Source organism: Sorex araneus, chromosome 1 (assembly GCF_027595985.1).
Source record: "Sorex araneus isolate mSorAra2 chromosome 1, mSorAra2.pri, whole genome shotgun sequence".
Classification (NCBI taxonomy): Eukaryota; Metazoa; Chordata; class Mammalia; order Eulipotyphla; family Soricidae; genus Sorex; species Sorex araneus.
The window spans coordinates 94,917,272-94,930,892 of NC_073302.1; positions in this window are offsets into that span (position 1 = coordinate 94,917,272).

A 13,621-nucleotide genomic window follows, 5' to 3' on the forward strand; every position below is an offset into this window, starting at 1 on the left:
TCTGCAAAATGCGGCTTATGCAGCACAGCCTGTTGATGGGGCCATGGACCTGGAGCCTGAGGGTAAATCCTGCCCTTCCCACTCAGAGGCCCCAGCCTGCTCAGCGTGTTTAAATTCTCTGTGCTGTTTCCTTTGTAAATGGAATGTAACCAGCCCGACCTCATTGTCCACTCAAGTCCTCTGGGAACAGGCGGGATGTGCTGCAAAAGGCACCATTTTTTTTTTTTTTTATAAACCCTGGACTTTATTTTTTTATTTATTTTTTTTTAAAATAATTTATTTATTTTTAATTAGAGAATCACCGTGAGGGTACAGTTACAGATTTATACACTTTTGTGCTAATACTTCCCTCATACAAAGTTCGGAAACCCATTCCTTCACCAGTGCCCATTCTCCACCACCCGTAAACCCAGTGTCCCTCCCACCCTCCCCAATCCCATCTCCCCCCCAACCCACCCTGCCACTGTGGCAGGGCATTCCCTTCTGTTCTCTCTCTCTAATTAGCTGTTGTGGTTTGCAATAAAGGTGTTGAGTGGCCGCTGTGCTCAGTCTCTAGCCCTCATTCAGCCCGCAACTCCCTTCCCCCACATGGCCTTCGACTACAATGTAGTTGGTGATCACTTCTCTGAGTTGCCCTTTCCCCGGAACGTGAGGCCAGAAAAGGCACCATTTTTAACTGTTTGTGGGAATGTTGTCTACTATGGCCGACAGTATGGAAATTCCATAGGACCTAACAATTACACTTTTTTGGGGGGGAATATTTGGGTCACACGCAGAGGTTCTCAGGGTAATTCTTTGTCTTCAGGAACAACTCCTAGTGCTCTCAGGAGACCATATACGGTACCAGGGATTCAACCCTGTGTTGGTGAGTTGTAAACCTATACTATTCTCCAGCCTACAAGTTCATTATTTTTTTGGGGGGCCACTATGGTTTAAAATACTGTTAAGAATAGAGTTTCGGTATGAGCTTGCAATGATGCAAATTCTGGCAGAAATTTCTCTGGATTATTCTCTGTATACTAAAATACAGAAATCCAAAATCTCGCGGCCACTATTGTGGCCACAAGACCTCAGTACAATCCTATTACAGGTGCAAATAAAGAATATCTCTTTATTCGCAGCAATGGAAAACAAATTATCAAATGCTTCTTTTCTAGCAGGTCTGACTTTGGGCGGGGCGGGGAACTCCAAACAATAATAGTGAGTTTTTTGTTGAAAAATTGAATGTAGTCAAAGTAAAGAGAAAGTAAAGTGGAATTTCTCAGCTACACAGGCGGGGCGGGAGGCTGGGAGGGTGGGGGTGAGGTTTACTGTGATTCTTGGTGGTGAACTGGTGGCTGATGACTAAACTAAAGTTAAACTTTTTTTAACTTTAAGTGCACTGGTGAAGGGATGGGTGTTCGAGCATTGTATAACTGAGACTTAAGCCTGAAAGCTTTGTAACTTTCCACATGGTTTTTCAATAAAATAAATTAAAAAAAATAGAGTTTCATGCATAGTGCATTCCTATACCACAAACCCACAGTTCACATCATACTTCATAGGAAAAGCTGAAAGCCTTTGCATTAAGATCAGGCCCTAGCAAGGCTGTCCGTTCTCAGAACTGTTACTCAATACAGCTTTGGGAATCCTCACCACAGGAATTAGGAACACAGAAATCTCAAGGACGTCCATACTGGAGAAGGAGTCCAATGATCACTATTTTCAATTTTACTATTTTACTGCCTTAAAAAGGTATATGCAGCTGCAGTATACCATAAGTATGCAGTATACCATACTTTGACTTTACAAAAAAGTCCTAAAAACAATTGATGTGTATAGTAATGTAGCAGGCTACAAAATCAGCTTGTAGAAATCCCTGGTATTCCTATATGACAGCAATGTAATGAAAGAGAGAGAAGCGAAAAAAGAAAACTGACCTATTCACCTCCAAAAATAAAATACCTGGAATCAACTTAACAAAAGGGTGAAGGATTTATATAGAGCATTATAAATCATTGCTAGAAGAAATGAGAAGACACAAGGAAATGGAAACAATGCCCTCCCCTCTCAGGGACTGAAAGGGTTAACATTGACAAAAATGACAACTCTGCCCAAAGCTCTGCATACACTGAATGCAGTCCCCATAAAATTACCCACAGCATTCTTTCACATCTCAGTTATGTACGGACTTGAAACAGCCCACCTATTTATTTCTTTTTGTTTATGCCTGAGGTTTTGAATGTATTTTTTTAACTTTAAGTGAAAGCCATGATTTATAAAGTTACTAATAGTTGAGTTTCAGGCACACAGCATTGTAGCACCAACCCCCCACCAGTGGGAACTTCCCTCCACGAGCATCCCTGTTCCTTCCTGCCATGTCTGCCTCCTCCACCCCCTGCCTGCCATCCTGACAACCACATTGTAAAGTTTGGTTGTTGCTGCTCTCCACACGCTCAGGCCAAACCTCACCCATGCACGAGTGAATCCCCAGAAAATCTAGGTGTGACTTTGTGACTGAGAACTCTGGGTTCAATGGGATGGGGAGGACGGGGAATGGAGATCCGCTGCCCATATCCCCCTCCCCCACCCTTGCCATCTGGCAACTCAACAGTCATGCCCATAAGCCACCTCTGGCTAGCGCCAGATAATTTCGTCATCTGCCACCATCCAGATCGCACGTCCTTCTCTCCTGGGAAGGAGCATAACATGACCCTTGCCAAAACCATGCTGCCAGGCTCTGCGCCAGGTCGTTTCACTTGGGTCCCTCCAGAAGGGGGCTGGTGAGACCCCTCCCCGCCCCAAGGGACCCAGCCCCGGAAGCCAAAAACCTGCGGAACTTATCCACTGCCATGTCCATGGCTGCTCTCCACACACTCTGGCTGAGTCTCATCCTCGGGTGAACCTATTCCTGTACACTCCTTACCACACACCCTACCCACACTCCTAGATTACCTCACCACACCTGATGGGGTTCAAAGTAGTAGGCAACCAATCTTACTAATATGTGTGTGTGTGTGTGTGTGTGTGTATATATATATATATATATATATATATATATATATATATATATATATAAGCACATGAGGCTCGATCTTCAACAGCATGTTAATGATCTCTTATAGAAGGGCTTAACAGCCCCTGTTGAAGTAGAACAATCTTCACACTCTTTCCTCTAAGGATACTTTTTTGTTGCAATTTCAGCGGTTTTTCATAACAAACAATACAAAATATATTATTTCAATTCTGCTTTGCGACAGGGATTGGGGTTCAGGATGGAAACATCTGTAGTGATAGGAAGGTGTAATGGTGATGGGATTGGTGATTGAATATTAAATGTAATAAAATATTGTGAACTACCTTACAAAATAAGGTAGCTATTTTACTACCTTAAAAAGGTATATGCAGCTGCAAGGAATGAGAAATGTGTGTGATTTGCTGCAAACTGGATGGAACTGGGAGACATGTTGTTTGAAATAAGCCAGAAAAAGAAAGGTCAATAGGCATTATGCTTGAAACTCAACTACGAATAACTTTATAAGTCATGGCTCTTACTTAAAAAGATAGGTCTCATTCCCCTGACCCTGAAAGAGCCTTCAATCGTTTTGGAAAGATAAGTAAGGAGAGGCTGCTAAAGTCTCAGGGCTGAGAGGAATAGAGATGTTACTGGTGCCTGCTTGAGTAAATTGATGAACAACAGGATGACAGTGACAGTGACCTTATAAAATAAAAAAAAATTCGGTTGTTGTGTGGATTAGCACAGCGGGTAGGGCATTTTCCTTCATGCACCTAACCCGGATTCGATTCTTCCATCCATCTCAGAGAGCCCAGCAAACTACCGAGAGTATCCTGCCCACTCGGCAGAGCCTGACAAGCTACCTGTGGTGTATTCAATATGCCCAAAACAGTAATAACAAGTCTCACAATGGAGACGTTACTGGTGCCTGCTCGAGCAAATTGATGAGTAATGGGGGGACAGTGGGACAGTGCTACGGCTGTGTGGATTTGCTTTCAGTGTGGAGGAATAGCCATCCCACTTCCCCATATTACCAGTATTCCCAAAGGCCCTCCTCTTTGTTTCCTGGTAACTTCACATCTGATCTTCTTCCTTTCCCGCTCAGTGTTTTTCCTTCCCTGTCTTTCTCCTCCCGATACTTGGGGGGTGAGGATGATATCAGCATGTCCCCTGTATAACACTGCATTTTCTCATCCAGTTACTCCACACACCACAGGTGAAAGATCATCCTGTGCTTGTCTTTCTTTTTCTGGCTTATTTCAAACAACACGATGTCTCCCAGTTCCATCCAGGTTGCAGCAAATCACACACGTTTCTCATCCTTGCAGCTGCATAGTATTCCACCGTCTATATATAAATACCTTCTTTTTAAAAAAATTTCATTCTTTTATTGAATCACCATGTGGAAAGTTACAAAGCTTTCAGGTTTAAGTCTCAGTTATATAATTCTCAAACACCCATCCCTTCACCAGTGCACATATTCCACCACCAAGAATCACGTATACCATACCTTCTTGATCCACTTTTCTATTATTGTCATTTAGATTGACTTCATCACTGTCACTGTCACTGTTATCCCGTTGTCCATCGATTTACTCAAGCGGTTGGTTTCATATCTTAGCTATTATTATTAAGAACTTCAATGTATAACGATGTGCATATGTCCTTTTGAATGAATGTTTTTATGTCCTAGCAGTAGATATCCCAAAGTGGACAGTTCTAAGTTTATCTAGAATGCTCCATTCTGGGGTTTCTGACAGGGCTTGAATCAGACAACATTCCCAACCAGCAGGGCACAAAAGTTCCTTTTTTTTACCACATCCTGGTCAGCACAGATCGTTCCCCCTATTATTTTTTAATTGAGTTATTGTAAAATACATAGTTAACAAAGCTATTTATGGTGGGGTTTCAGTCACACACTGTTCCAACACGTAACCCTCCATGTGCACATTTCTCAACACCACTGAGAACAGTTTCCCTCCCCCCACTCCGACCCCTGTTTCTATGGCAAGCACTCTCTCTCTCTCTCTCTCTCTCTCTCTCTCTCTCTCTCTCCTTTTGGGCATTATGATTTGCCATACAGATACTGAGAGGTTATCATGTTTGTTCCTTTACATATTTTCAGCACACTGTTCATTTCCAACTATCATTGCCTTAACAGTTCCTTCCCTGTCCCCACTACCTTCTCCCTCAGCACCTGAAGCAGCTTCCAACTGTTGTCCCCACTGATTTTGATATGTGCCATTCTAACTGGTGTGAGATAACAGCTCATTGTCTTCTTGACTTGGATGACCCTAGTACATGACGATGAGCATATTTTAATATGCCTATTGGCCATCAGTCTGTCTTCCTCTTAGAAGTGTCTCTTAATTTCCAATCTCCATTTTTAACAGGGTTTTTAGAATTTTTGTTTGATTTTTGTGAGTGCTTTATATACCCTGGCTATCAGCCCTTTATCTGATGCATTGAATGTGAATATGAATATATTTTTTTCCCATTCAGTTAGCTGTCTTTTAGTTTTAGCACTTTTTTTGCCCTTATTCTAAGAATTTTATTTGTCAGTTGTTGAATTTTGCTTTATTGTGCTTTGTTTTATTTTTATTATTTTTTTAATTTTATTTTTTATTTTTAATTAGTGAATCACCGTGAGGGTACAGTTACAGATTTATACATTTTTGTGCTCATGTTTCCCCCATACAAAGTTCGAGAACCCATCCCTTCACCAGTGCCCATTCTCCACCACCAGTAAACCCAGCATCCCTCCCACCCTCCCCAGTCCCGTCTCCCCCCACCCCACACTGCCACTATGGCAGGGTATTCCCTTTTGTTCTCTCTCTCTGATTAGGTGTTGTGGTTTGCAATAAAGGTGTTGAGCGGCCGTTGTGTTCAGTCTCTAGTTTATATTCGGCACGAGTCACCCTTCCCCCGCATGACCTCCGACCACATTTTACTTGGTGTTCCCTTCTCTGAGTTGCCCAGAATGAGAGACCAGCCACCAGTGCACATTCTCCAACACCAATGTCCCCAGTAACACCCCCTCCCTTTCCAACCCTCCACCTGCCTTCATGGCAGACAATTTCTGTAGGGAGCCATTTTACAGAGCCTGGCTCTTATCTTCTGATCAAACAGAGGCTTGTAACAAGGTTGCCACTACTGATCTCATTTGTTTCTCAATAACCTATGCCCATAACAAAAGGACATGTCACAATCTGCATTTGTATGGGGGTCCAGACATGCATACCATACCACTTCCTCCCAGCAGAGATGTATAAGTACTGTAACTGCCAGTAGAATAAACTCTCTTCCTCCTTGCTGTTTTCTGGCTCTGTGTGTGTTCATTCGGCTGCATCCTCTCCTCAGCCCCACAAAGGGTCGTCCCTGCTGAACAGGATGGGACCCCCACAAATTTTCCCCATACTCTCTATTTACTTTTGGGCATTATGGTTTGCAATACAGATACTGAGAGGTTATCATGTTTGGTTCTTTATCTACTTTCAGCACACATCTCCCATTCCAAATAATGCCTCCAACCATCATTGACTTAGTGATCCCTTCTCTATCCCAACTGCCTTCTCCCCCAGCTCATGAGATAGGCTTCCAATTCTGGAGAAATCTTCCTGGCCCTTGTGTCTACTGTCCTGGGGTGTCAGTCTCATATTATGTTATTTTATATTCCACAAATGAGTGCAGTCATTCTATGTCTTTCCCTCCTTTTCTGACTCATTTCACTTAGCATGATACTCTCCATGACCATTCACTTGTAAGAAAATTTCATGACTTCATCTCTCCTAACAGCTGCATAGTATTCCATTGTGTAGATGTCCCAAAGTTTCTTTAACCAGTCATCTGTTCTCGGGCATCCAGGTTGTTTCTAGATTCTGGCTATTGTGAACAGTGCTGCAATGAACATACAGGTGCAGATGCCATCTCTATTGTGCTTTTTTGCACCCTTGGGATATATTCCCACAAGTGGTATTGAGGGGACATATGGAAGCTCAATTTCTAGTTTTTAAGGAATGTCCATATAGTTTCCAAAAAAGCTGGACCAGACATTTACACATGCTTTTATTTCCATGCAGGAACTCTAATTTGATGTAGTCCCACTTGTTTATTTTGACTCTGTTGCTTTTGCCAGTGCCGTCACATTATCGAAGATGACTTCTAGATACAAGTCCAGGAGCCCTTTGTGCTTATTTTCCTTAAAGTACTTCATAGTTCCTGGGTGAATTGCAAGATCTGTGATTCACTTTTTTTTTTTTGCTTTTTGGGTCACACCTGGTAATGCCCAGGGGTTACTCCTGGCTTTACACTCAGGAATTCCTCCTAGCGATGCTCAGGGGACCATATGGGATGCTGGGAATTGAACCCGGGTAGGCCACGTGCAAGGCAAACGCTCTACCCGCTGTGCTATCGCTCCAGTCCCCGATCTGTAATTCACTTTTAATTGACTTTTGTGTAAAGTATGAGATATAGATGCAGATGCAGCTAAATTTTTTTCACATGTTTTCATTCTGTTTTTCCAGCACCATTTGTTGAAGAGTCTAGCTTTACTCCATTTCATGTTCTCAGCTCCTTTTTCAAAAACATGGTGTTTTCTTGTTGGGTATTTGATCCTGACTTATTCATCAGAGAGCCTGTCTTTATTTCAATACTAAACAGCTTTGATTACTATAATTTTATGGTCCAGTTCCAAATTAGGTAATGAGATGTCTCCCAGTTTATTATTTTTCATTATACCTTTTGCTAGTGGGACTCTCTTCTGACACCATACAAACCTTATTATTGATTTATCTTGGTCCTTGAAGAATATCGTCCTAATTTGGGATGAGTATTACTTTGAGTCTATATAATATTTTATGTCAGACAGACATTTTAACAATACTGATTCTTCCACTTCATGAGCATACGATATATTCTAATATCAACTGGAAGATTTTATGTTGACTGAAATAAGCCAGAAGAGAAACACGTACAGGATGATCTCTTTTACCTGTGGTATATGGAATAACTAGATGAGGAAATGCAATGTCATAAAGGGTAGATATTGATGTTATCCTTAACCCCAGAGTACTGGGAGAAGGACAGAGAAGGAAAGAAATCATGGGTAGGAGGAAGAATAAGGGAAAAGGAAGTCCTGGGCAAACAGACAGCTGTTGGGCTTCAGTGATCCTGGTGGTGTGGGAGAGTGGTGTAGCTGTATATCAAAATCACAGACATGAGCCCTTAGCTGCCACCACCAGAATTTTGTAATGTGCCTGTTAAGAAGACAGGCAAGAGTGGGGGAGGGGGAGTGTGATGTAGGGGAGGACAGAGTATGGAAACCGTGGTGGAGCTAAATTGACACTGGTGGGATTGGTGTGGAAATATTATATGCCTAAAACGCAATGATCAATGACTTTGTAAATCATGGTTCTTTAATTAAAGAAAATTATTTTCAAAATGTAAAAAATAAAAAACATTCTATTTCCTAATGTCTTCTATCTTTTAAATGATTTAAAGTTTTTGTTAAAAATGTGAATATAGATTTCCTTCATGTTTTGGTAAGTTGATTCTTGATTGATTCATGATATTTCTGGACATCTTTTGAACAAGTTGGATAGATTGCTTTCTCCTCTGATTCAGTCTTTGTGTAGTAGAATGTGACCAATTTTTTTCTGTTGGCTTTGTTAACAGCTACTTTGCTGTATTGGTTTATTATTTCTAGGAACCTGTTTTGGTGAACTCTTTAGGGTCTTCTATGTATATTATCATGTTATCTGCATAAAGTGATCATTTGACTTCTTTTCCAATTTGGATCCTTGATTTGTTTTTCTTGCCTGATTGCTGTAGCTAGGACTTCTAATATTATATTGAATAAAAGTGGAGACTGAGTATCCTTGCCTTGTACCAATCCCCAAAGGGAATGATATTAGTTTTTCAGCATTAAGAATGATACTGGTGTGGGCTTGTGATAGATGGTTGCTGCTGCCTGTCTTGAGAAAGATTCCTTTCACCTTTTTTTTGTTAAGAGTTTATCATGAATGAATGTTGGATCATGTCAGTTTTTCACTATGTTGATTGATTTGATCATGTTATTTTTAATCTTTCCTTTCATTAATGTGTGTTATGTTAATTGATTTGCATATATCAAACCATACTTGCATTCCTGGATAAAATTCCTCTTGAACAGGGTGTATGATTTTTTTTTTATTTGTTATTGGATTTGGTTTACTAAGGTTTTGTTAAGTATGTTTGCATTGATTGTTCATGAAGAATATTGGTCTGAAATTTTCTTCTCAGATAGTGTCTGCTCCGGTTATTAGTATAATATTAGCTACATAGCAGATGTTAAGAGGATTCCTATGTCTTTGATATTTAGGGAGAACATAAGGAGTAAGGGCAGTAAATCTTTGAAGATTTGGTAGAACTCACCAGTAAACCCATCTGAAACAGAACTTTTGTTTTTGGGGAGATACTTGGTTACTATTTCAATTTCCTTGCTTGTGATTGGGCTATTTAGGCTTTCTACTTCCTTCTTGTACAGCTTTGGGAAATTACATGACTCTAAGAATCTAATCATTTCTTGGAGGTTCTCCAGCTTAAGAGCATAAAGTTGTTCATAGTAACCTCTCATTGTATTTCAAATTTCTGAGAAGTCCATCGTAATTTCTCCTCTTTAGTCTCTGATCTGGTTTATTTTAACATTTTCTTTTTTTTCCCCTTGTAAGTCTAGCAAAAGGTTTATGTGTCTTTTTTATTCTTTAGAAGGAACAACTCCTGGTTTCATTGATTCTTTGAATTGTTTTCTTGGTATCTACATAGTGATTTTTTGCTCTAGTTTTTACTATTTCCCTCCTTCTACTACTTTTTGGGTTTATTTGCTGTCCCGCCTCCAGCTTTTTGAGATATGTGTTTAGTTTGTTGCTTTGGTCTTTTTCTTTTTTCTTAATATAAGCCTGCATTGCTATGAATTTCTCCCTTTGTACAGCTTTTTTCTGTATCCAAATATTCTGATACTTTGTATCTTTATTCTCATTAGTCTCAAGGAATCTTTTTTTTTGGTCACACCCACTGATGCTTAGGGGTTACTCCTGGCTCTGCACTCAGGAATTACCCCTGGAAGTGCTCAGGGGACCATATGGGATGCTGGGAATCGAACCTGGGTCAGCTGCATGCAAGGCAAACACCGTACCTGCTGTAATATAGCTCCATCCCTCAAGGAATCTTTTTATTTCTTCCTTGATTTCCTCTTTCATTCAGTTATTGTTTAGCAGAGCACAACATTTTTTTTTGAGCACAGCATTTTTAAAGACATAAATAAAATATTGTTAAAATTTATATGGAGTAACAAAACCTCTGGATAGCCAAAGCAATCACAGGAAAATATAAGATGAAAGACTTTTCTCTTCTCAATTTTAAATTATACTATAAAGTATAATTAAAAAGTGTGTACTGGAATAGACTGCTGGACAAACAGAATAGAATTGAGAGCCCAGAACACCAGGTATACAGTCAGCTAATCTTTGATGAATGAGCTTAGAGTATGAAATAGAACAAGGAAAATGGTGCTTGGAAAAATGGATCAATCATAGGTAAAAAGAATGAACTAAGCCTCCCATATCAAAAGCCAACTCAAAATGGATAAAGACCATATCAAATTGGATTGAAGAAGTCAATATCAAAATGGATTAATGAATTTATAAATTACATTGAGGAAAAAACAGGTGGAACACTTCATGATAATGAATTTGGAGGATTCATCAGTGTTTACATGTCATTGGACAAGAAAAGAAGTAAAAGATACAGAAATAGGACTATATCAAATTACACTGTTGAAGAAATGATGACTAGAATAAAAAGATTGGAGGAGATTATTTGCCTTCCAACTTTCTGACAAAGGATTAATTTGCACGATATTTAAAACACTGGGTAAATCTTTTATTTTGCTTTTGTTTTGTGGCTATACCAGGTGATGCTCAGGGGGTAGCCCTTGGCTCTGCACTCAGGAATGACTTCTGGTGGTGCTTGGGGGACCATATTGGATGCCAGGTATTGAACCCAGGTTGGCTGCCTGCAAGGCAAGTGTAGTATACTATCTCTGTACTATCCCTCTGACCCCAGCACTGGTAAATAATTTTTAAAAAATTTTATTTTTTCAAAGTTGTTCACAATAATTTATTACATTCAATGTTCCAACACCAATCCTACCATCATATTTCAAAGTTTTCCATCCCAACCCCCAAGGACTGCTCCAAAAGCAGGACCTAAATAATTAATTTTGTATTATTTGTTATGAATAATCCTCTAAAATGATCTAAAAAAGTAATGTGTAAAGACTGTTGTATCTCACCCTGGAGCCATTAAGCCCTTGTATAAGAGATTATTAACATGTTATTAAAGGTTGAGCTTTGTGTGCTATTACATATATATATGTATATGTATACATATATATTTGAGATTGGTTGCTACTCTTGGTACATCAATGGCGTAGAGCGTGAGATTTTTACACAGCTGCAAATGTGGTCACACACCCCAGGAATTCTAAAATCTAAATAGGGTGAAACAGCTGAGGTATCACTGTAGCATTGTCATTATTCATCAATTTGCTTCAGCGGGCACCAGTAATGTCTCCATTGTGAGACTTGTTATTGTTTTTGGCATATCAAATACACCACGGGTAGTTTGCCAGGCTCTTCCATGCAGGCGGGATACTCTTGGTAGCTTGCCGGGCTCTCCGAGAGGGACAGAGGAATAGAACCTGGGTTGGGTGCATGCAAGGTTTTACCCGCTGTGCTGTCGATCCAGTCCACAGCTGAGAGAAATTAAAAAAAATTTTTTTTTAACTGGACGGTGACTTTGGGGTTCAGTAACATTTCTGTGGCATGTTGCTCTCATTTTGCTCTTTTCCAAGAAATTTATTTGTAAATCTCTGGATCATGGCTGAGCACTGGTAAATCTTAACAACAACAACAACAACAACAACAACAACAACAACAACAACAACAACAAAATGCCAAAAAAGTTAGTGGAAAAAGATGAACAGAAACTTTCTCAAAAGAGATATAACATGGCCAAATTATAAGTGAAATAATGTTCACTTAAAATCAGGCAAACACAAATAAAAACAACAATGAGATATCACCTCAAATCAGTGAGACTGGCAATTACAAAGAAGAAAAACAACCTGTGTTGGCATGAATTTGGGGGAAAAGAGAACTTTATTCATTGCAGCAGGAATATTGACTGGTTAAACTGTCTTGGAAGACAATATGGATACATCTCTAAAAATGAAAAGTTGATCTTCCATATGAATTATCAATCACACTTCTGAGTATCTACCCCATGGGCCCAAATATTCTACTCTGAAAAGACATCAGTACCCCTACATTCATTGTAGCACTATTCACAATAACCAAAATCTGGATATAGCCTAAATCTCTAAGACGAGATGATTGTATAAAGAAACAATGGAATACTACTTAGCTACAAGAAAAGATGAAATAACACAATCCGCCACATGGATGGAACCGGAGGACATCAGCCAGAGGAGAGAGAGGTACAGATTATTTTTTCTTTTCCTTAAATTTATTTTTTTTTATTGAGTCACAGTGAGACAGTAACAACAGTTACAAGGCTGTTATTCCAACACCTATCCCTTTACCAGTATACATTTCCCACCACCAATCTTACCAGTTTCCCTCCTGCTGCACCTTACACCACCTCCCCCACCCCACTCCCACCTGCCTCTGTGACAGGCACTCTCTCTCTCTCTCTCTCTCTCTCTCTCTCTCTCCTTTTGAGCATTATGGTTTGTAATACAGATTCTAAGAGGTTATCATGTATATCCCTTTACCTACTTTCAACACTCAGTTTTTGTCCAGAGTGATCATTTCTAACTATTATTGACAGAATGACTTTTTTTCATGCATGGAATATAAAAACCCATTGCAAGGGAAAAACAAATAGTCACAGCAACAGAATCTAGAAATCGGCCTATAGAACAGAGCTTAACAGGGAAGTGAGATTGGGGATGGGGTGGGAAGGGGGACGTGGAGGGTCAGGGATGAAGGACAATTGTATAGGGAGACAGACAGGATGGGGGTGGGTGCAGTGTTGAAATATTACATTCATGAAACCTTATCATTGATAGAACTGTAAAACTGCATAACACAGTGGCTAAAGTAAGCATATATATAAAGAAATATATATGTAAAGAGTGACTGCCAGCAAGGTCTTACATGCATGAGGTATTGTATTCTGCGTCCCTCCGGGAAGCCTTCCTCTACCTTGAATTCCTCATGTAAGAGGTTAGAGGTTTCAGCAGACAGCACTGCTAGACAAAAATATAGGACACCTGGGTAAATTTCAATTTCAGATGAGCCACACTTTTTTTTTTTTATCTATATATGTCCCAAGTGGGGCTGGAGCGATAGATAGCACAGCAGGTAGGGGTTTGCCTTGCACGTGGCTGACCCAGGTTCTATTCCTCTGTCCCTCTCAGAGAGCCTGGCAAGCTACTGAGAGTATCCCACCTGCACAGCAGAGCCTGGCAAGCTCCCCGTGGCATATTCAATATGACAAAAACAGTAACAACAAGTCTCACAATGGAGATGTTACTGGTGCCCGCTTGAGCAAATTGATGAGCAA